Source organism: Mastigoproctus giganteus, chromosome 4 (assembly GCF_048544385.1).
Source record: "Mastigoproctus giganteus isolate SK-2022 chromosome 4, ASM4854438v1, whole genome shotgun sequence".
Classification (NCBI taxonomy): domain Eukaryota; kingdom Metazoa; phylum Arthropoda; class Arachnida; order Uropygi; family Thelyphonidae; genus Mastigoproctus; species Mastigoproctus giganteus.
In genome coordinates, this window is record NC_143578.1 from 52675070 (window position 1) to 52702328 (window position 27259).

General features: G+C 40.9%; 1 protein-coding gene across 1 annotated transcript in view; it reads left to right on the top strand.

Annotated features, from left to right (window-relative positions):
• LOC150086740 (plexin-B-like) overlaps positions 1–27259 on the top strand; it is a 415555-nt gene that overhangs the window by 162615 nt on the left and 225681 nt on the right. The window lies entirely within an intron of this gene.

Below are 27259 nucleotides of genomic sequence, written 5' to 3' on the forward strand. Positions count from 1 at the left end.
ACATACCTTCTACAAAGTTCAGAGGCCTTATAGAGTCCACACCTCACCGTATAGCAGCAATGCTAGTGGCAAGAGGAGGACATAATCACTAGTAGGTAGGTGGTCATAATTGTTTAACTGGACAGTGTATATATACACTCAGTGATCAATGAATTGTGACCACCTACCTAATACGGTGTTGGGCCTCCGTTCGCACGGGCAATGGCCTAGACATTGACTACACTAGACGTCTGAAGACGTCCTTGGGGATCTGCAGCCATACTGCATCAAGGCTTTCCACAGTGTCGGAATATATGAAGGTTGCGTGTCCATACACCTCATTTCCTGTTCCGAAATATCCCACAGGTGCTCAATTGGATTGAGGTCATTCAACATGGGATTGAAGTCAATCTTAATTGCGTTCCTCGAACCAGTCGTGCACAGTGGTGGCCCAATGACGTGGCACATTATCTTCAAGATCCCGTTTGTGTCCGGGAAAAAAACATGCGACATGGCAGGGTGCACGTGGTCTCCAAAGAGCTGTCGGTATACCTCGCCAGTGAAACTTTGGTCCATACGCACCAGGGGTCCGAGTTCTTGCCTGCAAAACATGCCCCATATTAAGCAATCACCTCCACCTGCCTGAGAGCTATGCGACACAGTCCATTACAGATGAGGTGGTCACAATTCAGTGATCACTGACTCTATATTTAGTCAATAGTGAAACACTTCAGACATGAGGTCTATACTACTAAGAAAAAAAAAAAATTCCGCAAAAAAAAAAAAAAAAAAAAACCTTAACAAAAGTGTTTCTGAAATCTTTTGGTAAATTTAATGCGCATGGCCGGATTAATATTGAAAGACAGACATTACGAGTATTTATGGTGAAAAAAAGCTATGACAAAAGGAGGGGCCTTTAACTTTTGGATCATCTTGTACGTTAAAAAATGATGTCTAGCAACAATAAATGAAAAAAAAAACAAAAAAAAAAAAAAAGCAACACCCTATATGTGTGAAACAAACAAAATATAAAATCGTTACAAATAGTCGGGTTGCTGCCAAGGGTACTAAGGCTACTAGGTACCAATGTTTTTGTGTCTATTCAAAAATGTCTAAATTCGAACTCGGACTGACCGAATGCTACGCAAACAATTACAAAGCAAGATTTTAAAAATAAAGAGCGAAATTAAAGTAACAGGAAAGAATCAAAGTGGAATAGAGAGAGGAGAGGTAAAAGCAAATCGAAATGTGGAAATTAAAAAAAAATATAAAATAAAATAACAATCTAAGAACAAGAACGAAACTGAAAGAAAGAAATGGAATCAGCCCAAACAGTGCATAGTTCCAAGGGAGACTCGAAGCGGTAGCAATAAGTTAGAGATGCACGGCAGGCAAATCCTATACGCAGCTATTTTGCATGTAAATTGCCATCTCTTTCAAAAGCCCCCGCTTTTGAAAATCCAATGTTACCCGAAACCAAAAATCAACTGCAGGAGATAGTCTACAGGTCACGTGACCACGCGTCGAATGCAACTGGAAGCAGGAAAACCTTCGTGTTTAATATCGCACGAGCCCTGTAACCTACCCTAGATATCTTAACCAACTTTTATCTTCGACTGGTGAACTATAACAGACGGGGTGATGCTTGCTCCTTCTACCCCCCCCCCCCCAGTCTCTCTCTCTCTCGGTTCGCTCTTCCCTCAACCCCCCCACCCTGTTTTTTTTTTTTTTTTTTTTTATGCGCAGAGCTGTAATTTCTTGGAGTGTAGAACATCGAGTACCATCAGCGCGTGCACTTACTTCTTCCCCTGCCGAAAATTGCCAAGCACGCACTACAACCGGTACTTGTTATGCTGCTGTAGCAGGGCACTTAGTTAAGGCTCTTCACCTTTATTCAGAGAGCGGAAGGGCGATGTGTAGTTGAGCTTCATTTTACGTATCACCCCCCCCCTCCCGCATCCTTCTCTTCCCCTCCACCCTGCCCTCCTCACCCAAAGCTCGGCCCCTCCCCTCTTCGCTCTCTCAGCATCCGCAATCTTCCACTAAACTCGTTTCGGTCGAAGAGAAGATAGCCAAAAGACAGCAGGTTCTAGTAGACAACCAGCACTCTCCTATAATTGAAGTATCTGCCGCTACCCTTGCCAAATGCTACATCAGATTAGGAAAAAGATTTTTTTTCTTTTCTTTTTTGCTCTAAGCCTACAGAAAAAAAAAATAGTACACTTTAAATCCTTTCAGTGCAGATTTTAAACCGTGGCTCTGTTTTTAATTGAACACCTACATTTCCTGTTTTTTTTTTTTCTTTTGATCCAATGTGATAAGCAGCAGAAGGAGGAGAAGAAAAAAAAAAGTAAATAAAATAAAAAAATAAAACGGACTTAAAATAAGAATTGTTATCAGAAATTCCAGAAGGCGCGTTTGAAATTGGATAAAGCGATTTATTGTCTTCGCCATATCTGTCCATCCGTCCGCATGTAATAACTCGACTCCCATTGAACGAATTTTCATGAAATTTTATATTTGGGTTTTCAAGAAGGATTTGTGAAGCAATCCAGATTTTTATTTAATTTGGCAATTTTTTTCATTAAATTTTAAGTTACCCTCATATACAGTCGAACCCGTTTATAAAGAACTTGAAGGAAGGTTCATTAAAACTTCGTAATATCTGTGAATTCGCTATAAAACGACTTCGTTATAAACGGCTCGAGTCTATATATAAAAATATATCACGGCTACCGATCACATGAACATCAAATGGCGTTGTTTTAGTTAGCACTACTTTTTTTTTCTCTAGGAAACGGGCAGATCGACCATAAAATGTACCCAATATACAAAGACAATTTACTGTTGCCTCATGGCCTTAGTTGGTTTGGCATTTAGCGCACACACATACATGGATAATTATCCTGTAAGTCACATTTTCGCCAACCCCGCGCTCTTCGATCACCATATCTTGACTTTTAGATATAGGATTATATTTAAGGGTGGATTATATACTTATTTAAGGGAGCGCTGCACACCACTTAGTCAAAGGCTAGTATGACGTAACATCAATAAAAAGAAATAGCTTTGAATTTACTAGACCAAAGACACGCTATACAGCTGTTGAAATCGTAACTTGTGACGAAGCCACCTAGCGAAGAGTTTTATAATTAATGTTACCTTTAGCGTACATGCACCGAACGTCCACTGAATTATGTTCACTTACCAAATACCGTATTGGGCCACTGTTCGCACGGATAACAGTCGCTATTCGCCCAGACATTAACTCCACTAGACGTCTGAAGACGCGTCCGTAGGGATCTAGAGCCATGTTGCCTGCAAGGCTTTCCACAGTGGCTCAGTAGATGACGGTCGCGTGTCCATTCCTCTCATTTCTTGTTCCAAAACATCCCATAAGTGTTCAATTGAAGTGAGGTTCAGTTTCTGAGAGGCCAATCAAGATGGGTGATATCTTTTCTGTGTTCCTCGAACCACTCGTGCATAGTGCGGACCCGATGACACGGCGCATTATCATCTTAGATCTTGGGAAGATAATGTCTACTGGAAGCTCTTAGGAGACGAATCTATCGGAAGCTTTTCGGAGATCATGTGCAACCTGCAACATGGTAAGTTGCAAAGTTCCCCTAAGAGCTTCCGGTAGACTTTCCCATATTAAGCAACCACTGCCACCTGCCTGAATACTGGCCTCTATGCACGACGGGTCCATGGACTCTTGTTTCTTGCGCCACACACGAAGGCGTCCGTCCACTTGTTGCACCAAGCATTCGACTCATCCGACCAGCACGCTCGTTTCCAGTCTTCCAGTGTCCAACCAGTGTGTTGTTGACACAACAGCATTCGCTGTCGACAATAATCAGCGGTCAGGAGAGGGTGTCCCTTGGATATTGTTCTTGCATTCCCCATATTGTATTGCAATATTATCTGTCGCACAGTTACCCGCTATTGGGCCAGTACGTACAACGCGCTTACCAAGAACATCCATCTTGCGTAATCCTTTGCAGTTCTGTCGGCGGGAGGTGGTTTGACCCGTTCGACACCATTCTTTGTGCACCTTTAGCACAGTGAGCCGTGAGCAAACGACAAGACGTTCCGTTTCCGATATGGATGCACCCGAGCTCACACAATCATGCCGTTTTGAAACGCTGTGGTCGTGATTCAGTGAGTGCACATATATAAACTCTCTGCCCCGTGTCTCAATGAGAACTTTTATCTTCCATCCCTCCACACCGTGGCCATTTTAGTCAGTCCTAGGCGAGAGCAGAAAACTCGATTTTTCATCCCGGAAAGTAGGTACACCAACCACTACTATATAAACACAATATACTGATACCTCATACCTTAGCGCTTTTTCTAAAACCACAAACCCCTTTAAGGAGCTTCCCCCCCCCCCCGGACAATAACTCCAAACTAAATCTTCCACGAAAGACCCACAGTGGGCAATTTTAAATCATTGAAAGTGGGGAAATGAAGGAGTTTCTCCTTCCTGAACATCGCATTAATGAGAACGAGTACTAAAAGGAAAGCCATTAATAAACATAGGTTCCTGGAACTGTTGCGAATAATTCCGAGGTACCTTTTAATTCTAGCATCAAACGACTTAAAAGGGCGAACGGTATATTAATTCTTTACAATCGTCGACTGCCCACCCCTAAGATTATAAATTATTGCAGTAGTTAGACGCGTTTCTTAACATTGTTGCTTATTCAGTGAACCCTAGCGAATGAAGCCGTAATAGCAGTAGGCAGTTGCTTCTCTGCTAACTGCACTGACTCAGACAGGCTTAATCTTTCATGTTCCCAGTCCAAATGGGGAGCGACATTTAATTTATCAGAGAATAGCCGAAGGCTATGTTACTTGATTAATTCTCTCGCAGACAAATGCCTTCTCTCTACTTCTTACCCTGATTGCTCTTGACCTTAGGGGGTGTGCACTATTTCACCGTATCCTCTAAACGTGTTTCTCGCTCTAAGATTGCTGGGCCATGTCGAGAAGAAACAACCCTCGTCAGCCACGAAACTTTCAGCACGGATGGTGTTGATGAAGCCTTATTGTTGTGTGTATACCTGTCATTGCACCTTTTTGCCTTAATGGCTTTTCCGCTCTCCTCTTTGATAATGTTGAGGAAGCGCCCGCTGCGAAAAGATGTAGTTGGATGCCGAGATAGGAAACAAATCACTTTCACCTTTAGTTTAATATATCAGAGAAGATTTCACGCTTTTATTATTATTATTTATTATTTATTTTTTTTTCTTAGCGAAGGGGAAGGACCGAGGAGTAAGTGGTGAAGTGATTGATCGATTTACAAAGTAAAGAACATGTAAAAAATGTTACTACAAATAATAAACAAATAGAAGCTAAACAATGAAATTTGTTGTCATCCATACGTTTAGGATTAACATTCTGGTATCTTTCTTCAGTTGAAAAAGAAACAAAAATGTCACATTTCAACAAAAAAAGGAGCCCCAAACTCCACAGCACCTTAGAATCCAACTGATCTAGAAAAGCCACTGAGTAGGCGCATTTGAGTTGACTATGTTGATCTCTAAATATGGTAACGTTCTTGTATTGTAGTTATATTCGATGGAAATAATCTTGTTGTCGAGATCTAGAAGCATTAGCGACTACGGCCATATTGCTGTCTGTAAATTGAGTGTGTTCTGGATGAAAAACCAGAGTTTATGGGAGAAAAAACCATGCTACCCTCGCCTGAGACCGACTAACTCAGCCACGTTGTGAAAAGACCCATAAAAATTCCTCTCGTCATCGATGGGACTCGAACTCAGGTCTTTTCCACCCGGTGTGGGGAGGATGGCGATTATAACAGATTCCTTTTCTACGTTCAGTGCGAGTCACTTAAATTAATTTATCCACCACCAGAGGGCGCTATTGCATATCGTATTCAACGCGAAATCTACAACCTACACGCTCTACTATACCACCAAATCATAATTTACCATTAAAACTAACGAATCAATATCGGCTTCGTTTCAATGTATTCTTCGTCTGCACCAACGGTCAATAACCCTAAATTTAAATAAATCCTCGACAGTGGTAATAATCCCTGTCTGAGATGTTAACCCCTCACTTGGCGCGAGAATAAATGCTCAGCTACTAGCTGAAATCCTCGGAGATATTGTAAATCTTAGAAAAATCTTACTAATAAATCCTACCCCCCACTTCCCCTACTTCCTTTCCTCCCAAACATGGGCAGTAAGGATTCCTTTAAAACTACTACTTCCAAAACTTTTCACATTTTCCTTTAATTAACTCAGAAACTACCAAAAATCCCGGTCCAGTTAGCTAGACGTAGACTCTTTGAATATTACCAGCAAACTCTTAATTTCCAAGACCCTAATTAGCCGACACACAAGACTTCCCATTTCAATTCACTAGGTTTTATCGAAATGCTACCTCGGGATGATGTTTCCATAGGAGAGTATCATTCAGTAGCAGCTGTGTTTGAGAGTAATGTAATTAAGTGCAAAGTATTGCAATAACTGCCCCTGACTGTCGACTACATTCAAACCATTTTCCGCCTTTTCTAATTATATCTATCCTCTGTATACTTCCGTCTTAATTTTATTACGCATTGATATCAGCTGTTTAAGGCGCTAATTACACCTGGGCCAAAATGGTATACCTTTAAAAGAAAAAGAACGTTAAAAATAAAGGAAAGATAAGCGATATGCGTAACTGAATTGTTAGTAATAGTTCACGGTGACATTTCACAGTCACAGTGATTTTTACATCAAGTCTAACGTTTTAGTATTTTTAGTTTAATACCCTAATAATTTATTAAGGCTTTCATCGAATCTTTCAGCATCACTGAATTAACAGCTAGGTTGCTGATGGTCTCACTAGTGATTCAATAACAACATTTATTTGCTTTCACACTTTTAAAAGAGAGAAAGAAAAAAGAAGTTTAATTGTTTGCTTTTTATGAACAGCGTGTAAGGTTAGAAGTCTCTTTTAGTGTCTTAATTAATGCGTCTCTTGAGGGGAAAAAAAGGAAGAAAAATAATAAAAGGAAGCTGAGAAAGGTCTCGAGTGGGATTATTAATAATTAAGAGAGTGATAATAAAATATAGCGTTTTAAACTTAATGCATTGTAGCTTACACCATGCCTTTACTCCCAAATGATGAAGCTCTTAGGTGTGATAATGTTTTCTCTTTATAATGTGTGCTTGACAGTGAAAGAGACACTCCAGTTTAATGTGTTTCCGGAAATAAATAAAAAAAAAGGCAGTTTGAATTTTAAATGTCAGAAAACGTGAAATTTCATGTGACTAACATTGTTTATGATTCTATTCTTCCAAATTGGAATGAGCTGTTGTTGTTGTTGTTGGGTTTTAGGAGCATCATCGACTAAGGCCACATTGCTCAGTGTATACTGTCTGTACATTGCGTGTGTTCTGAGATCGATTTTCTGTTTTCTGGAAGAAAAACCCGAGTTTCCGGGAGAAAAAACCACGCTGTATTCGCCTGAGACAGACTAACTCAATCACGTTGTGAAAAAAGACCCATAAAAATTCCTCCAGCCATCGACAGAATTCGAACTCAGGTCTTTTCTACCCGGCGTGGATAAGGAAGACGGCGATCCTACCAACTGTACCTATCAATTCCACCTACTACCTATCCACCAGGGCTTGAATGAATTGTTATTGTCAATGAAGGATGAAATGTGCAAATGGTTTTCCGGTGTTTGACGAAATATAGGTTCAGCTTTTCATCTCAAGAAATAGACAAAGTGGCTGAAAAATACACAGCTTACAAACATTATAGGCAAATATTATTATATATGGACCTGGAAGAGGAATTCGACAATCATACCAGTTGTCGATTATACTATTAACATTCATCTCTTGGTGGATCGTGGTGGTAAGTGGTTTGAAGTCCAGAGATGCCCTCTTGGGTAGCATAGTTGGTGTAATCATTATCCTCCCTAAACCGGGTGGAAAGAATCCAAGTTCGAAACCCATTATTGACTCCAGGAATTTTTATGGACCTTTTTACAACGTGGCTCAGTTAGTCAGTTTCAGACGATGGTAGCATGGTTTTTATTCCCGGAAATTCGGTTTTTGCGTCCAATAAACGGAAAATCGACTACAGCGCAGCATGGTCTAAGTAGCTTATGCGCCTAAAAACCCTACTATAACAACAATAGCCTTCAGAAAAATCCAGAAGGGGAAAAAATGATATTTAGAATATTTGTGTAGAACAAGGGCAGGGATCTCCGACCTCGAGCACGCTCAGGATTGTTACAGAGTATTTTCTTTCAATTGCTGATATATTCAAGCACAAACAACATTAAAAAAAGTATATGAATTATTTTCAGTTGGTGTTTGTTGTTGTAAATTGTTTTTAAATAATGGACCGCTTGGTGTAGGTAGTTTAAAAATAATTCATCCAATTTTGAAAGATCCCATTCCCAAAACTGAATAAATTACAGGTAAACTTTAACTTAGGGATGGTAGGAGTGTGCTGCCATGGTCCCACAGTAGCCTGTTACCTGATTTCAGATGGTTTTCCCGAGTCCATTGTTAAGATAATTAAAGCAGATGCATATTTCAAGGTGCATCTGTCTCTAATACAAAACGAGAACCGTACGTCTCAAGATAATCAGATTACTGGTAATATGAGTTTCGAGATCGGTTTCGCGATTATCCTCTTAATGTACATTCAGAAACCCAATCTATAAAAAAAAATACTTGGAGTAGTTCACAAGACCACCAATTTGCAACAATACTTCATCTCAGATGCTGATGGCTTAAAATATTTCATTGAGTCAGGTGCAGTCTTCTCCAAATAGTGAAAATTAACACCCAAATGATGATTGTCTTCATTCAAAAGTAACAGATAACGAAATATAAAGATATAGCCAATCCTGGAACCGTAATTCGACATTCGTGTACTGTTCCAACAAACTAAAACCAGAGCACAACGCTAAAATTTTATCACTGGTTCCTCCGACATATCTTAGCTCCTCTCTGATCTTGAACATCTGGATGGTGGGGTAGCTAAATGAAACCACACAATTCTAAAAAAATCCTTATAATCCTTAGAGTCACATTCTGGAGACATAACTTCGAAGAGCACTTCCACTATTAACCAGCCCGTCTTTAACAGCTTCGGTTGCCTCAAATTTCAGAGGATAATCTGATCTGTGAGTAAACTTTAAAACCAGTTACGTGTTTTTAAAAATCTAAATTAATGACTATTTTGTAATACGACAGAGTTCAGATAACTCAACTTGAGTTATCTGAAATCCACAAAGAAAATTAAGTATACAATGAAAAATTTTAAACATAAACAAGATTAATGCGCCAGAATATCGTTGGGAACATCAGTTAATTTCGAATATTCGAATTAACCACAACCTATTTAATGCGAAACATGGTCAACTGTTGAACATACAAAACAGCAACCTGTTCTGTTTAAATCTCAAGCAATTCTTATAACCCTTTTGGACTATTAAGATACACTAATATTAGGTTGTGGTAAACTTTTCTTTCTCCCTTTTCTTCCTGCCCCCAGACTCCTCCTCCTCCCTTCAGCGGTCTTTTCGTGTATGTCGGCAGAAATGATGTGACAAAGTTCTTGCTAGCAGTCGCGTGTTGTGTGGTAATAGCCACACAATGCTATTTTGTATCCCTGTTCCTGTTATTGATTGCGGTACATTAGTGGTAGGTAGTTCTCAAGTGGAAGCGCACTGCAAGGCAGGCGGCTTTGTTCTCTGATGTTTGATGGCACCTCAAGTAAATTACACATGGCCCAGGGCCCGTGACGTCAACGTGTATCTTGTAGTAAGTTCCATGGAGCGTGGATATTGGACTAGGGGTGAGAATGGTGATGGATCTGTTCTGCACTCCATTACAGGCTAGAAAACCACAAGTAATACCGAGACACACACACACACACACACACATACACACAACACGTGCGTCGCTTGCGTAGGCGGACGCCTGGACCCCCTCCGAAGTGGAAAAATAGCGTAGAGACGACTTTTGCCACTACCCAACCAAAACCTCTTCCTTTGCGTGATGTTTCCAATTTTTATAAGCTGCGCTATTAAGAATTTTAACAACGAACGCTACCCCTAGAGTGCGCTGCTTGTTGAAGAAAAGGAAGAATTTATTATGGACGACCACCATTTGCGTGAAATGCACGAAATTTCGTGCCAGTGGCCCCCGGAAAATTATGCGGATTTACTGGTGTTGTCCTGCATATTTGAATATTTGCGGATTGTAAGCAGAAAGAAATGAAAACAAGATTTAGACTTTCAGATTCACTTAGGGTGCGGTGATTACCAGCAATTTAAACAAGACCCGGAAAGAAATATCGCATGGAGCAAGTGTAAAAGTTGCTGAAACAGCTGAGAATCTAAATTAGAAAAGTAATTTTCTGTTTTCTTAGATCGCTCCAGTGTGTATCTGCTTGTAATGGCATTGCAAATGTTGGCAAGATGCTTAATTACACCATTGAATAAACACAAAAATGTTAAAGAGAGCTCCAAGGTATGCAAAATATTGAAGTAAATAACGGAGGTCATATTCTAATTTTAAAGGATTGTTGATCTCTTACACTTTTATCCTTTTCGCAATAAAAGCATTGCCATCCCTTAACGATTGGCCAGTTAACCATGATACGTCTAATGGACAATACAACAAAGGTCGTAAAAATCGTCTCTCTCTCTCTCTCACCCATTAAAAATTTCACAAAACCTAGTTTGAAAATTAATGGTCTGTATTTGGATTTCCAAAGATTGTTCCATGAAACCCAAAGGTCTAAAATTGACCTCAGTGGTTCTGTAAACGTTCCATTAATTTTTTTATCTATTTAATTTGTACTCGTGTGATGCCATTTTTAATTTGTTCTTTGTTAATAATGATTGTTTTTAAAGATATTAGCGTCCAGGGGGTTGATTTAGATTTGTACAAGGTTCTGCAATCAGAAAATGATGGAAAAACCCTAATCTAATACACAATGACTAACACACGACTTCGAGAAACGAAAAACAAAAAAATAAAAACCTTCCAAAATGTTATGTACATCTGGATCTGTAAACTCAGAGAAAAATGAAATGTTATAAGGACAGTGTCCTCTTAGATGACCTTGATTCTACTAACCTTTAATACCATACACCTAGTACACGTCAACAGCTTTGCTCTTCTCTCCTTAACAAATATTTTTCGATAGAAGACCTCCCTAGCTCTCTTTCTCTCTCCAAATATATGTGCGTTAAAAAACAGAATGAAGTTAACCGTCCCTATTTTAGCGATAAATCTGTCCCGAAAGACTGCACCCCACATAACCACATTTATTCCATCAGATCGACCGTTATAAAACTGACAGCGCTACCCATCTATTTGAAGTAACTTCAATTTTCACAAAACATAGCGAATATTTATTCCCTTGTTTCGGGAGGAGAACCACAGCGTTCTCCAATTTCCCTTTACCTACCCCCCTCCACCCTCCCTGTCCCCTACGGCAACTTAAAAGTCGCGTGGACGATGCAAAAGGCAATTGGCATTTCATTACAGACCGTTATGCACCCTAGTAGTATGCATCCAGAGAACCTCCGGGATTGGAGCCCAATATCCTCAATTTATGAGCTGCATCCATCACTGATGTTGGGATATTGGCCGGATGCAGGGCCGTTGGTGACAGTTTGAGGTCAACTACAAGCGGAGTCTCTCTCTCTCTCCTAGAAAATTTAACTGAGAATCAGTGAGTCAGACCCACCCATATTACTTCCCCCCTCTTACGTTGTGCAGACAAGAGGGATCTGAGATCTACCCACACGAGATGATGTCTAATTATTAGTAGTGTCTTCGTGATTTAAACGCTATCTCAGAGTCCCCCACAGCTGGATGACTTATCTTTCTATGCAAGACATAGCGACTGAAGAGATAGATGGGGAAAGAGAGCGAACTGGAAAGGAAGGAATAATATTATTTCTGTCTATACACGCTTCGTCATAGAAAGCAGTAATAAAATCATAGCCGGACAGCTGAAACTGTAATGATAAAAGGATCACAGAGGGGGGAAACGGCTGGTCATTACGTTTTATAGCACCAATCCCCATCTCCCGCCGAGATACGACAAGGGGTCATTTTTCTTCTACATCCTAGAAAAGCTGTCAATCTACTAGGCATTTGCAGTCTTTGCGGTTTCAGTGTATGTGTGATGGTATTTTCGCTAGAATGAATTTCTCCCCTTCCACAGCCACCCTTTTATTTTTTTTTTTCTCTTCCACTGTGTCATCGGTTTATACCGAATGCTTCCCAGTTCTTTTCACTGACAGACGCTAAGGTGGAGAAAATGCTGGCAAGACGAGAAAAAGCGAAGGCGTATGGAAAACGTCAAGAATAACATAGTCTTATCTGATCGGCCCCTCCCCAGGCGCATCTTCTAATCGACTGCATTTTCCATTCGTTCTCTCTCTCTCTCTCTCTCTCTCTCAGACTGTACTTATGTCTGACTGAGCAAGATAAAGAATGGACACATTCACAGTACGCCTTAACGGAAAGGAGAGAGACGGACAGACGCACAGAGAGCAACCATTTAGCTCATTCATGTTCGATACCCTGGCTTTTCCATTCTTGCAGCTCATAATCTTCTTCCGTACAGTTCATCTTACGTTCTACAATGTCGAAGTCATCCTAGCTAGGTCATTATGTCCATTTACTCAAGTTTCGCCAACCTTCGGATAGTTCCCCCTCACTTCTATCCCCTCTATCCTGTTACCCTCCCCCCTCCGTCTCGCTCTTCGTCAAATATCCAGAGTAGCTATCGTTAGTGAAAATGTCCTTGTTTGCAAGGGCATTTGGATTGTAGTTTTTGTGTTTTGGACTTTGTGACTGTTGAATCCCAGAAAATGCTGTTGTTTTTCTGCTTTTTTGCAACCCAGTTTGTTGCGCAAAACAAAATCCACAATCGTTTGACAATCCCCTTACTGGCTATAACAAGATTAGTTCTCTTCTTTGCTGTAAATTACATAATTTTAATATTATTTATTACGGCTGCAGACTGGTTGTGTTCTGTAAGGTCCATTCTTGAAAAATATGAGGTAATGGATATTTTTAATTTGACAAGACGGGTTTCTTTTATAGTTTGCTGTCAAACAAAACATTTGCTGTTCGAGAAGAGTCTTGTAATGGTGGAAAATTAGGTAAACAAAGAATCAGTTCTGTTATGCTGCAATGCAGACGGCAATACAAAACTACGCCCACTTGTGATTGGTAAGTTTTCCAAGCCAAAATGTTTTAAAGAAGTTAACCAACTTTCGTGCGCTTATGAGGTCAATAGAAGTGCTTGGCTTACAGTCAAAATTTTTCATTCTTGGCTATCGAAAGTGGACAGAAGAATGGCTTAAAAAAAAAAGAGGAACATTTTGATGATTCTAGATCGTTGTACAGCACATTCTGCTGAGACTCTTAAATTGACAAATATTTATGCAGCCACTGGATCAAGGCATTATTTAAAACTTCAAGAGAGCATATAGATCTCGCCTGATAAAGTACTTGATACACAACATAGAAGGAGGGAGTAATTTGCGACCAAAGTGGCATGTCTTGGATGCTGTCCGTAATCTTGTTGTTGCTTGGGGCAGTATTGCATTCAAGGGTAATAATCAACTGCTTCAGAAAATGTGGCTTTGTAGAGAATATTATTGAAAAACATGGTCATCAGACGAAAGCCATTGAGGAATGGGGGAATTTCAAGCCAAAATTATGAAGTTTTGTTACCAGCGATGAGTAAAAGTGAAGAAGCACACACGCTGCCTTCTAAAAAAAGCCCAAAATGCATTGAACATAATATAGAACATAATCTTCAATGCCCAAATGCATTGAACATAATATAGAGTATGCTGGACTCCAGTAACTGTTAGTTCTTTTGAATATAAACATTGATAGAATTCCAGTTCCCCTTCGATCTACAGGAAAAAATATTTCTAATTTCTAAAATATGTAGTTATATAATGGCAAGATCGCTTTTGACATATGTACAATCCAACGTGGATATCCGAGGGACTCCTGTCCTAAAAGAAGACGGTGAGAAAGTATCCCATCATTAAATTTGATAAGACCTGTTCGAAATGTAATGTTCTAGATGTCCAACTAACGGTAGAGTTTAAAATTCCACTTTGTTAGAGTTTAAACAAAGTTTGGCCATGGTTATGTGGGTATATAATTCATCGAACTACCAAGTTTTTTGCACCCGATCACCACAACTGAAGCTATTAATACTTTAAACGCTACGCTATTAGAAAATTTCAGCAAAAACCAATTTAGAATTATTATCCAACGATAATCGTTTTTTTCTCTTTTTTTTTCAATAAAACGGCAACACATAAACTTGATGCATTAACAGACAAGCGCCACAAGCAATTTGATTAATTGAAGAAAGTAGTACATGAGCTCGTGAATTAATACACGACTTTCAGAACCAAAGGGGAATCCCACCAGGATCTCTCGCGTGACCATTTTTCAGATGTTGCACGGTAGCACGTAAATCTTGAAAAGTAAATTGTAGGTTTACATAAACATCATATCCTATAGGAAAACGTGCCTCGTGTGCGTTCTCATTAAAGTTTTGAGTATCAGTTTTTGTAAACCACGGGCAAAATCTGTCACAGTCTCTTACGATATGATGTTAATTTATCTTTAATGATGCGATCGCATTATTTTTTTGAAGTTTTTCTGAAGAGAGAGAGAGAGAGAGTAAATCGTGTTACAAGCCGCACGACGCTCCAAAAGAGTGGTTTGGATCCAGTTTAAATATGTAGGTCTATATTGGACCAAAAAACAGTAATCGGTTGCTTAAATTTATTAAAAGTTCAATTTTTATCGGAATTTTGTTGCACACTTCTGATTTCCTGAAGGATTTTGTATCAGATTCTAGCAATTAAGTTACCTGCCCTTCTGACCAGAGGATTTTTCTGGAGCTGTTGTTGTTGCTGTAGGATTTTAAGACGATCAGCAACTAAGGCCATGCGGCTCCGTGTATATTGTCTCTAAATTACGTGTGTTCTGAGGTCGATTTTCTTTCTGCAGGACGAAACACCCGAGTTTCCGGGAGAAAAAAACCATGCTACCCTCGCCTTATCTGACTAACTCAGTCACGTTGTGAAAAAGACCCATAAAATTTCCTCACGTCATCGACTGGACTCTAACTCAAGTCTTTTCCACCCGTTGGGAGGCGGACAATGATCCTACCCACGAGGGCCTTTTTCTGGAGTTTTGACCATATTTTGTATATAGTGGCATAGTGGCATAGTGTTTTGTGAAAGGCGCCACCTGTGGTTTCCCACATCTGCACCATGGTACTTTGTGAAGAAGTACAGAATCTCTGTAAAAGCCAGAAAAAGTGTAATGTCTGGTTTCTGTCAGAGTAGTGTTATGTTTTGTTGTTGTGTCTCTGGCTGCTTGGCCGCAGAGCCCCTAGTGGGACCCCACGTTGCCCGCCACCACCACTGGGAGGTGAGCCAGGCTGCCCATTATACTCTGGCTGGCCTTTGCCAGGGTTGCCTAAGCTTCCTGACAAAGGTCAAGTGAAAAAAAAAATATATATATAATAAATAAATAAATAAAAATAAATAAATAAATAAAAAAAAAAATAATACAAAAAAAATAATAATAATAATAAAAAAAAAAATAAAAAAATAAAAAATAATAATAAAAAATAAAAAAGTGGGGGGGGGGAGAAAACAGAGCAGGAGTACGAGTTAGAAGGAACAGAAAGAGGGAAAGGAGGACGGACTGAAGTTAAGGAGCAGTCCGCTCTTTGTGAGGTGAAAATAGGGATCTGGGGGTGGGAGTTAAAGTAGCAGGGGACAGGTGCCCCTGCATGATCACCAGAGGCCAATGGACTCTGTATCCCGCACTCAGGAGTTCTCCAGAGTGCCACCAATCCCGCACCAGAACGGTGCCGGCTGATCCTACCCTATAAGGGGTTTGCAGCAGTATCCCGCACTCGATGAGTGCCAGCAGTCCCGCACCAGAATGGTACCAGCAGTGTTCCTACCCTTAAAGGATTTGTAAGTTGTCAAGGCAGTGTCCTCTAGCAGAGAAGGAGCTAACCCACGCCAGTCTGATTCAGGCCTTGGGCAGCATGATCCAATGTTGTTCTCATTTCAGCAATCTTGGCTAGCCTCAGTGCGAAGATTTCCTGCGCATACACAGTTAGTGCCCTGTACGTGTTTTCATCGAGCAGCAGCGAGGACTCTTGGTTTCGTGGATTCCTTTGAATTGCGGTAGCAAACTTGATTCTACTGTTGTCATAGGCAGGGCACTCATACATGAGATGCCCCCAGGACTCTTCTTCTCCACAATGGCACCGCGGGTTTCTTTCAATCCCCATAGCTGTGAGTTTCTGACGGAAGGGGCCGTGTCCAGTGATAATAAACGTCATGTGCAGACCAGGTGAGAACCAGGGAGGGGCTATTGGGTGAGTATGGTTTATAGTTGGGAGGAATCGCCTCGTGATGTCTCCTTTCTGCGTGGTTTCCCAGCTCTGTTGCCATATCGCTTGTAGGTGTTGGGTGATTCTCCTCTTCTCTATCTTGGGGTCATTTGCAAGATCCAGCTGGAGATTTACTATTTCAGCTGGTGTTCCTTTCCTAAGGTGGTAATATAGGCCTCGCCTGACTACTTCTAGGTAGAGTGGCTGACAACCTGTTAGAACTTGCAAGGCAGGGGTGCTAACAGTGCGGCACGCCCTACTAATTGATAGCAGCATGAACCTTTGAATTGTATCCAGCTTCTGTTTGTTTTTTGTTAGTGTAGCTTGTCTATACCAGGTGGAGGCACCATAGCAAACAATCGGGACAAATACTGCTTTGTATATGAGGGTCAGAGCTTTGTGCTTCAAGCCCCAGTCGGATCTGCTCACCCTCCTGATCATGGCGGCATACTTCCGGATTTTGGTGGCTAGATATTTCAGGTGGTTATGGAAAGTAAGACCAGAGTCAATGTAAATACCTAAGTATTTAACCTCTGTGTACAGTCGGATGGGGGTGAAGTTTAATTCATCGTAGGTGGTCTTCTAATTTGTAGTCTGCCCTTGAGGAGAATGGATTTTGTTTTTTCTGCCGAGATGGTAAGGTTGTGCAAGGCTGCCCAGTTCTGGAGCTTCACAAGCGCCGCATTTGCAATAATTTCCAAGGACGACCTAGTGTCCGCACGCACCAACAGGACAAGGTCGTCCGCAAAGGCCAAGGGCTCAGCCCCCCCAAGGTCCAAGCCCAGGAACTCGTCCAAGACAATAGACCAGAGGAACGGGCCAAGCACAGAGCCCTGCGGACAACCCCGGTGTATGAATCTGGTAACTGTCTGATATTTGTTAGTAACTCGTACTTTTCTGTTGGTTAGATAAGACTTCAAACTGTTATATAGATTTTTAGAAACATTTGAGTGCCGAAGTCTCCGAAGAACGCTGGGCCACCACAGGCGGTCGAAAGCTCCAGCAAAGTCCACCAATATAGCAAGAGAGTACTTGAAAGCTGAGTGCGTTGCTTGGGTGATTAGATTGTTGACAGCGTCTTCAGTGCTGCAGCCTTTTTTAAAGCCATATTGTTTTTCTGAGGAGAGTTGGTGTTCCTCGTAGCAGGCAGAAAGTCGAAACAAGAGTAGACGCTCCAGTAGTTTGGCCATCACGGAGAGTAAGGCAATCGGGCGATATGAGGCTGGGTTCTGTGGTGACTTGTCCGAGTTTTTCAGTATTAGTTTTAAGGTTGCAGTCTTCCATGAAGCTGGGAAGGTGCCCTCTGCCAGGCACTTATTCTGTAGGCTTAGAAGTATAGCTGGACAGGCCTCAGCGAATTTTTTGAGAACTTCTACTTCCAGCAGGTCTGCACCTGGTGTTTTTCCATCTTTCATCTTGTTAATTGCCAGGTCCATCTCAAAGCCGGTGAACGGGGGCTCCACCGTTGCTGTGTGGTATTCTAAATTCTGATTGATAATTTCTTGTTGCTGTTGCGTCAAGGGTGCCTCTTCAACAGGGTAAATGGTATCAAGAATGTTATTTATAGTGTCCTCCCAGGTATAGGTGGAAGTACCGTCTATTTTCAGTGTTGTATCAAGCACCTCACCACGAAGTAATTTATTAGTTACAATTTTGAAAACGATGCCCCAGGGGTTCTCATTTCCGGAGATAGACACCAGAGTTTGCCACGATTGCTTTTTGTTTTTGCGAATTTCTTTAGTATATTCATTTCGGACTGTGCGGTAAGCTTCCCTGGCTGCCGTAATCTCTTGGGAGGACATCGTAGCCCTTGCCCGCTGGAACATTTTCCTAGCATGGTGGACCCTTCTTCTTAGATCGTCTAGCTGGTGGTTCCACCAAGGGACAGCATACCTGTAGGGCCTTCTGCGTGGGATGGAAAGGTCGCAGACGCTTCTGATAGTAGCGGTAATGCTTTTTACACAGTCATCCGGAGTTAGTGTGTCAAAGAGTGGAATATCTTCAGGGAGTCTCGTTGACAGTTCTGTTCGAAAGCGCTCCCAGTCAGCCTTCTTGACGTTATAACGTATCACATCTCTGGGGACTGGAGGGGTACGTTCCAGAGAGCGAACCAGGGAGAATGAAATCGCTCTGTGGTCTGACGTAGTCCAGGATTCTTGAACAGTCCATCTGGCGAGCTTGACAGCAATATCTGGAGTCGCCGCTGTAACGTCAATGTTGCTTTCCCAGAGGGGGCCGCTGTAGGTGTGGAGATGACCAGGGCGGTTTATAACTTGAAGTCCTGTTGTGAGGAAGAAATCTTCAAGTCGTGCACCATTCCTATGAGCAGACCTGTCAGGTGTGTGACTGTGCCAAAGCACAGATCGGCAGTTTGCGTCCATGGCTATTAGCAACCGCCCCCCTGAAAGAAGTTGGAGAGCTGTCTGGATAGTTGAGATTGCTGGGGCAATATCTTCTCCAGGATGGGTATATAAGGACAACAAGAAGAGCGGGCCCAGCGGAGTTATAATTTGTGCGCAAGCACTGTTTGCAGTACAGAGTGGCGTTATCTTGGTGGTAGTGATATCTGGATTTCTGACTATTATTGCAGCCCAAGGGTTCTCTGTTGTGCAATAAACTGTTTTGTATGCTGCAGGATACCCAGTAACCACTCCCGACCGGACATAGGGTTCTTGAAGTAAGACCACATCTATTTGATTTTCCTCTATTTTTACTTTTAGCTGGTCGGCTACCCCCCTAGCTCTCTGTGCATTTTGTTGGACAATTCTTATTTCTTTGTAGTTATTGGTTAAAGGGGCTCTATCCATAGTTGATTCTCATTTGGTACAGACTTTTAGCTTTTAGGTATACTGGACAGTTTCCATCCCTGATTGAGTGCTGATGGGGCGCCTTGGCCACCTTACAGTTGGCACAGGTTGGTGGTTGATCTTTTGCTGGGCAGTCCCTGTATCCATGCCCTTTTTGGGCACAGTGGCCACACGTCGACTCTCGCTGGTTGCATGTGTGCGAAGTGTGGCCAAAGCGAAGACATTTATAGCATTTGGGGACAGGAATATGTTCTTTAAATCTGTGGCTTCCCCAGCCAATGAAAATACGGCTCTGCGTTCCTAGGATTTGCCACGCTCTAGTAGAGAGATGGATTACCCAGTTTACGTTAGAGTGAGTTTTTGATTTAGTCTTGTATTTTGGAGAGACGTCATCTTCTTCTGCGTTTTCATGTAAGTGCAGGCTGAGGTTTTTACTGTAAATATCTTCTGCAAGTTCTTCAGGAGTGACGTCCTGATCTACGTCAAACACTACGATTGAAGGCCCTTTTTTCTTGGGAACTTCTGCCTTTAGTCCAAACTTGGTCATATTGGCATTGTTAAGGATAGTTTGTGCCTCCTCCCTGGTGTCTGTTTCTATCACCACACCTGGGTGCCTGGTCTTCCGGATACTCCTAATCTTGACAGTCTTCATTTGCTCCTTTAGATTAGCTGTCAGGGTCTCTTTGACGGCTTCACTAGTGTCAAGCTGCGCATCCTCTACCGGTTTAATCAAAACGATGTGCGATTCTGGCTTTCGTTTTGTCCTCTTGGTCTGGGAAATGTCAGGTTTGTTAGGCGCAACAGGCGCGCCATTTCTCAAAGCCCCTGCAAAGGTTGGGGGGCGTTGTTGCATTTTATTTCCCCTTTCCTGCGAAAGAACTTCCAGTTTGGATTGTAGTCTTTCATGTTCAATATGGAGATTTAGGATTACCGTCTCCATTTTGCTGAAGATGGTGAGAATGTCAGTGCGGATAGCAGCAGTGACTCTGTTGGATTTCTTGCCCAAATATTCATCAAGTGTCCCTCTAATAGCAATGACTTGGTCCACAGGGGTTCCTGATAGTGGGGGACTCTGAGTAAGGGGAAAGGCTCGGGTATTATTATCCTCGTGGTCGGAATCACTTGTCGATTCGTTTTCTCCGTCGTCTGGATTTTCCTTTGCTGGTTGCGAGTCTGTCGCAGATTTTCTTCTACACCTCTTCTTTAGTTTTAATTTTGAAGATTTGGTTGTCTCTTCATTTGTAACCGGCGCTTCATTTCTTGAGCGGATAGGATAGTCAGACCGCTGCCGGTCAATAACCTCGATATCTGCGTCACTCATAGTGAAGTGTGGGAATTTTTGGGGTGGGGCAGTCAGTTGACAATTCTGCAGTCTAAGTACAAGTTGGTAGAGTTTGAGGGAGAACAATAGCGTTTAAGTCGGACAAGCGCGCTGCAATGAAATGGAATAAAAACAGGTGGTCGCGGGTGGGAAACTATTTCCGAAGGCAGTAGAGTGCGACCAAGGCTTAGGCCGCAAGCAGTAAAAGCAGCATGACCTTTGCAATTAGCTTTATATATGTTAACCCGTCGTTTCCCAGCAGTGACCTTCAGCCGGTCAGATAATGGCAGCAGTTCGCTTCGGCTTTAGCAAGATCGTTCATATACAAATTAAAATTTAAAGTTACTTATCTGCTATAAGTCCGGTACCTCCATAACCCGTATGGTTGAAAAGCTTTTGGCGTCCATTACACGATGATATCCATCAGATCAAGTAACAAACTAGATTTAATCACTAAATTTAAATCACTTTAGGGAGCACAATTTACTATCAACTCGTACTACCGGCCACCTAGCGGACATCCCCCATATTTTGTATAATTGGAATCATTTTGTTCACCTACTCAGAAGGGACTGTTATGTCCACCCCTCTTTGACCAAGTTTCTGACGGCAGTAAAGTGAAGCGCCGAATACCTGTAGACAACAGGTCACCAAGGTGTTTAGACATTTTAACGTGTTGGTCATGGACTTTTCCTTAATATTATGTAAAAATTGAGTATTTCCAGATATGGAATCATATATTTAATAGCTAAAGTTCAAAGTCTTGAAGATAGAGGAAGTAACTCATTGGGTTATTCTAGCTCTCTTCAGCATTGAACAAGCGTTAGAGAGTACTGCGCATTGCTATGCGCAGTGATTCTCCTATTTCACCTTACAAGAGATGGAAGAAAAATCAGTGAAGCAAATATCGTTCTTGTGAGATCGCTGATCATCATCCTCGCTGTCAGAGTCCGTGCTCGCGCGTATGCTCTTTGGGCAGAACATGGGATAAAAACAGCTTCGCATGAAGGCTCGAGATTTTGAAGGAGTGACAGATATGCCATTTTTCGCTTCCAGTAGACATTCCAATTTTACACTGATTTAGATTTTATTTTTATTCTTTCCATGGTTTTCCAGATTTCTATTTCTTGGCCAGAGAGGATAACATCTTTAATGCTTAGCTATACGGTATTGAATATAAAAAAAGTCCCAGTTTTATATGGGAAACCTGTTTGTAAGCGTATTAACCATTTGTTCTTAACATTTCTCGTTCTAATTGGCAATAATTCTTCTAAACCTATTGGAAGGCGTGCAATAGCAAGCCAGTGTCCATTTATGGTTGGATTTCAATGCTAAGTACACTACAGATTTCTTCCTCTTAATTCTTTCCCTCTCTTCCGTGGAATAATCTTGATTGAGTCCACCTTCCTGTTTATTTTTATTCTTGTTAAGCGCCAAAGCAACGAAGGCTACGAGGCGGCAGTATATTGAGTCTGTAAATTGCGTGTATTTCGTGGTTGATTTGCCAGTTTTGTGGACGAAAGACATGCGACCCTTTTGAGACCGACTAACTCGATTGTGTTGTGAAAGAAACCCATAAAAATTCTTCGCGTCATTAACGGGATGAAATTTTATAGGTTTTTTCTCCAAGCATTTTCTACCCGGTGTTTGGAGGGCGATGATTATATCCACTGTGCTGCCACGAGGGCAGATGTGCCGTGATTTGTTTCTCTATAAGACAGTTTTCCAATGTTTCAGGGACCAATTACAATGAGTTGTGCACCAGAAGTCAACATTGCATACTAAGACGTTTTTCTTTGTACTAATATCATTTCCTGTGACCTCTCCGAACTCCTAGCTGACAGTATTCGATGAGGACTGACGGGTTTTCTACCTTTAACACTCTAATTCTGACATAAACGTGATCAAGTAAAGCTCTTATTGGTCCATTGCTGAAGTACCACCGTATTGTTCAACAACTGACCAGCGAGAGCTTTACTCAATGATGTATATTTGTTTGTGCAGAATTTAAATTACGGTGAATGGAGGTTAAGTACCACCTATGAGCACTCTACGATCTGTTTTCCTCATTTCTCCTGTACACAAAGTGTAGTATCACCATGACGTTTCAATCTGGTCATTACATCAACCACCGTTCATCTAGCGTGCGTGTCAAACAGAAGTGCTCGAGAGCCGCAAATAGTTCTGAGAGGGCTTGCAAGCCACACTAGTGCGCACACCAGTGGCATTGCCGAGAGAAATATATTAAATGTTTTCACGAATTTTCCCTTACACAAAAATATGATATCTCATGGTCACCAACATTTATCATTTTCCCATAGATTTAATTCTATTAATCTAAAAAAGTTGACGACACTTGGAAAGAATCCTATGATGACTCTCCGTTGGAAGTCACGAAGATTAAATGTCTTGACATCTACCGTATTTAGTTGAATTACTATTTCTAGCTTGGATGTTAGAGTATGGTTCATTTTCCCAAATCCCATGGGTGTTTCCCACACTTTTGTCAAGGTAGTGTGCGAATCAGCATAATCCACTAATTGTATCGTGTCCGATTTTGTTCTTTGGATCCATGTTGCGATATATGGGCCGTACATACTGTCAGTATTTGCTATGAATGATCCTTGTATGAAAACCCGATTAAAAACATGTCACTGTTTCTTCTGTTGCTTTTTTTTTTAAATGTCAAACAGATAAATGTCGATTTTAATGTCGGAAATTATTAATAGCGTAAGAATCATGCCCATATGAAGAGACGAGAGGTATTGGCTCACTTTATACATAACAGAAATTACTTTTTTATATAAATTTTACTAAGGAGACAGCCAGAGACTGTTGGAGATGCCAGTGGATAAATATTGGGAAGGAAACGGACTTGTACGCTTGCCGATTGAATGTTTGTGGTCTCAAGAGAGTTCGGAGTCAATTCCGACGGTACCACGTGTAATGACTTCGCTGCACACAGCCTGGAGAATTCGCGGCTGATGACTCTACCGTTCAGGGAAAGTAGGAGAAGGGTGGGTGGGTGAAAGAGACACGGAGAGAGAGAGAGAGAGAGAGAGAGAGAGAGACGGGGGGTTCCAGTAGTTGTTTGCTACATCCGATCTGGTCTGTTGGCTCAGTGGCTGGGTTCCGTAGCTGACGCGGGGTATTGGGAGACGCATATGTTTTGACCTTCTCCTTGTTGTTAGAAGACTCCAGCACTTCGAGGTGCTAACTCCAATCTTCTAGTTGCACCTGCCGTACTGTTGCCATAAGATGTCCTTTCATGAGGTAAGTGACCCTTTGTGGCTATCAACATTGTAGCAGTCGACCACTGTGTAACGTTGGCACGCCGATGAGTGCTTCTGACCATCCCTGATAACAAAAGCAAGCGAAAGTGTCTGCGCTTAATCCCATTTCAAACAAGAAATTACCACATGTGGTTAACTCACCCGAAAACCAGAAGCAGTCCCGGTTACTGCAATTATAATTTTAATTAGTTATAATTAAACAGCGTAAGAGTGAATTAGACTATAAAAAATTATATTTAGACGTTCTTGCTCTCATGGAAATTAAATGCAGAAAAAAAACCAGCATTCTTTCAGATTAACTGCTTGTATTCTGTGATCAATACACCAGTTTTATGGGATGAAAAACCAGATTATTTGGGAATGAAAAAATAAGAAATAATTTAAAGAATGACTACAAGAGAGAAGAAATGTGGTCTCTTTAACAGCTTAAGTTATACACTTTTTATATTATTATTATATTAAACAAAATAATTTTATGTTTATACAGCGGCACGACCACACAGGGCTACATTAAATATTATTATTAACGATAATAAATAATATCCATCTTTTCATCTTTTAGCTCTCCTCTTCTCCCTCTATTTTCTGTCTTTCAGACTCTCGGCAACCCCCCCCCCCTTCTCTTGCTCTTCTTTGGTTTTTAGTTCCAAAAGTTGCTCAATTCTGGAGGATAAGCATTTCTTTGTTGACATCTTTCATCAATAACTTTCGTCAAAAGAATTCATAGTTCCTAAGAGTTCTTTTCTTGTAACTTCTGTCTTGTCGCTACACTTACTCCCACGCGTTGATTCGCGCATGTATCCATTCATCCACTCCAGACATTTGTGTCAACTGAAAACTGAGAATTCCGAGGGGAATTTCTGTCTTCTCTTTGGACTAACTTTCTGACAGAAAGGCTATAATTGTATAACGTCATGATGAAGCAAAACTAGGGGGCGAAAGCAAAAGATGTCTGGAACCATAAAGTGCGTTCAATCAAAAAACTTCTTTTCATTTGCGCTCGAGTTACCTAATACTACATGCATAAAGCGTAAAAAAAAGAATACACTGCCGGAAAAAAAAGTAATGGCTCCATATTGAAGAAAATTATGAAAATGCTATATTTCGTTTGAGTTGCTAATAGCCTCAGTACAAACAGATCACTACTAATTGTCTCGATTGTTGTTGTTGTAGGGTTTTGGGAGCATCAGCTACTAAGGCCATATTGCTCCGTGTATTGTCTCTAAATTGCGTGTGTTTTGAAATGGATTTTATGTTTGCTGGACAAAAACTCGAGTTTCCGGGAGGGAAAAACCATGCTCCCATCCCCTGAGACCGACTAACTCAGCCACGTTGTAAAAAAAGACCCATGAAAATTGCTCCCATCATCGACGGGTCTCGAAATCAGGTCTTTTCCACCCGGTGGGGAGGACGGCGAGCCTACCAACCTTCGAAGGCAATTGTCTCGGTCTTGCACTGCAATTAAACAGCATCGTACCATGAGGAGGATGAATTCTACTATTATTCTTCATTGGTGGGTAACTAGGGACCATTAGCGTAAGATCAAGCAACTCGATTTGATTTCCTCACAATTAGGAAAGCAATTCTCAGGTGATGGAAAAATCACTGACCTCCACGGACACCGACTAACTCGGCCACGACTTGAGACGCTCTTTAGAAGTTACTACCGACACTAATGGGAACATAATTTATTGTTCCTGTCTAAGAACAGAAGAATCCAAACCATTCGAAGCAAGAGGCAAGCGACATAGCTACTCTATTCACTTAGTAGGTTTTACTAATTGCATTTTTAACTAAATCAATATTTTATACGTAATCCCCAATAAGAGAAGAGGGAACATATGCTTTCAACAAATTTTCACACTAAATCGGCTCTCCAAATCCATTATTTACAGTTAGTTAATGAAGCTTAAAGCGGGATTACAAATGAGAATTTTCTAAACATCTGTCATGAAACAAAAACGCTCCTGGTATGAAAGACTTGCTGTAAGTATTGAAGTTAAACTTGGTTAAGTCTATCTTTTACATCCAGGCAACGGAATATCCAAAATAGTGGTTATTTTGGGAGGTAGATTGTTATCCGTAAAAGGGGGAGCTTTACTTTTTAATTAAAAACAAATTCCATCCTTCGCGAGCCTTTGGATGGATTTTTGAGATAAAACAAAAATAGGCAAAGAAAAAACAGTTCTAAACCTTTTGATGATGATGCAATTCCAATTCTCAAGTTCATGTTTCTAAGTTCAATTCCCAAATGGTGTTTTATGTTTTTCCATTAACTATTATTAATTAGCCTGAAACTAGGAAAAGTTTAAGTGAGCCCTCAACAAACGAGTATTTTTCTATACTTTGGCTAATGAAATTCTATATTGGGCTGTGCGCCGCCTGTTGTTCCAACAGTAAACTAACACCCATAATTCCAGAAAATTTCGATCGTTTTATTTTGCATCTCTTTTCAACCTCTTTTTCGTCCAGGATCATTCTAATATATATATAAAAAAGGTAATGATGAAACAAACAGCATTGTTACAATATTTATTCAAGACCAGGAAATCAAGCTTTCCAACAAATTATCTCATTAAATAATTTAAACAGAAACGATTGAAAAAAAAAAACAGTTTGTTAAAAGTGCATGTCAAATGACAAAACTACAAGACAATTAAAATAGAGTTGTATTAAGTATCAACATTTGTTCGAGCAATTAAGGGGGACGGGGATTGGGTAAGAAAGAAGAAAAGAAAGGGAGAAAACAGAAGTGTTTACACATCCGAAGACAGGAACGTTATGTTAAAGAACAGTTGTTTAATTATGGAGAATTCTCTAATGCCTTAAGGTGTTATTCGAAAATAATTCATTCAAAGCCCAACTTTGTGCTTCTTATATCCACACATCTGCCATTTTTCTTTCTCTCTTTCAGGGGGTTGTGTAGGTGTGAATACATTAATTTGTTGAGAAAGAGGAACAGTTTGGGTGAACTGTTAAACGAAGCTTTATTTCTGTTTGCTGTCTGCCTTGTATTTTAACTTAGTCGCTGCCAGCGAGGGCCTCTATAGATTAACATATAAATGGGAAAGTCGTGAGAAATGAGGCTCAGTACGTATCGCCATCACAAATACTCAGCAGCTTATTTCGCTGCTACCAGACTTTACGGGGATGCCTTGTGAATATCAATAGGCCTGTTGTGTAGTCGTTTCAGTGAGAATTGTATCGGCTGCCCCCGTTCTAATGGTACATTTGGAGTTGGCATTTGCCCTAGCGATTACAGACCCGCTGTTAGCGGACACTTTTAAATTTCCCGATTATACTTTTAAGGGCCTACCGCTGTTAATTTAAATTTCGACTTAGGCAATTTAATTTCTCGGGCTAACCAAATTTATAGCAGAGGAGAGGAATCC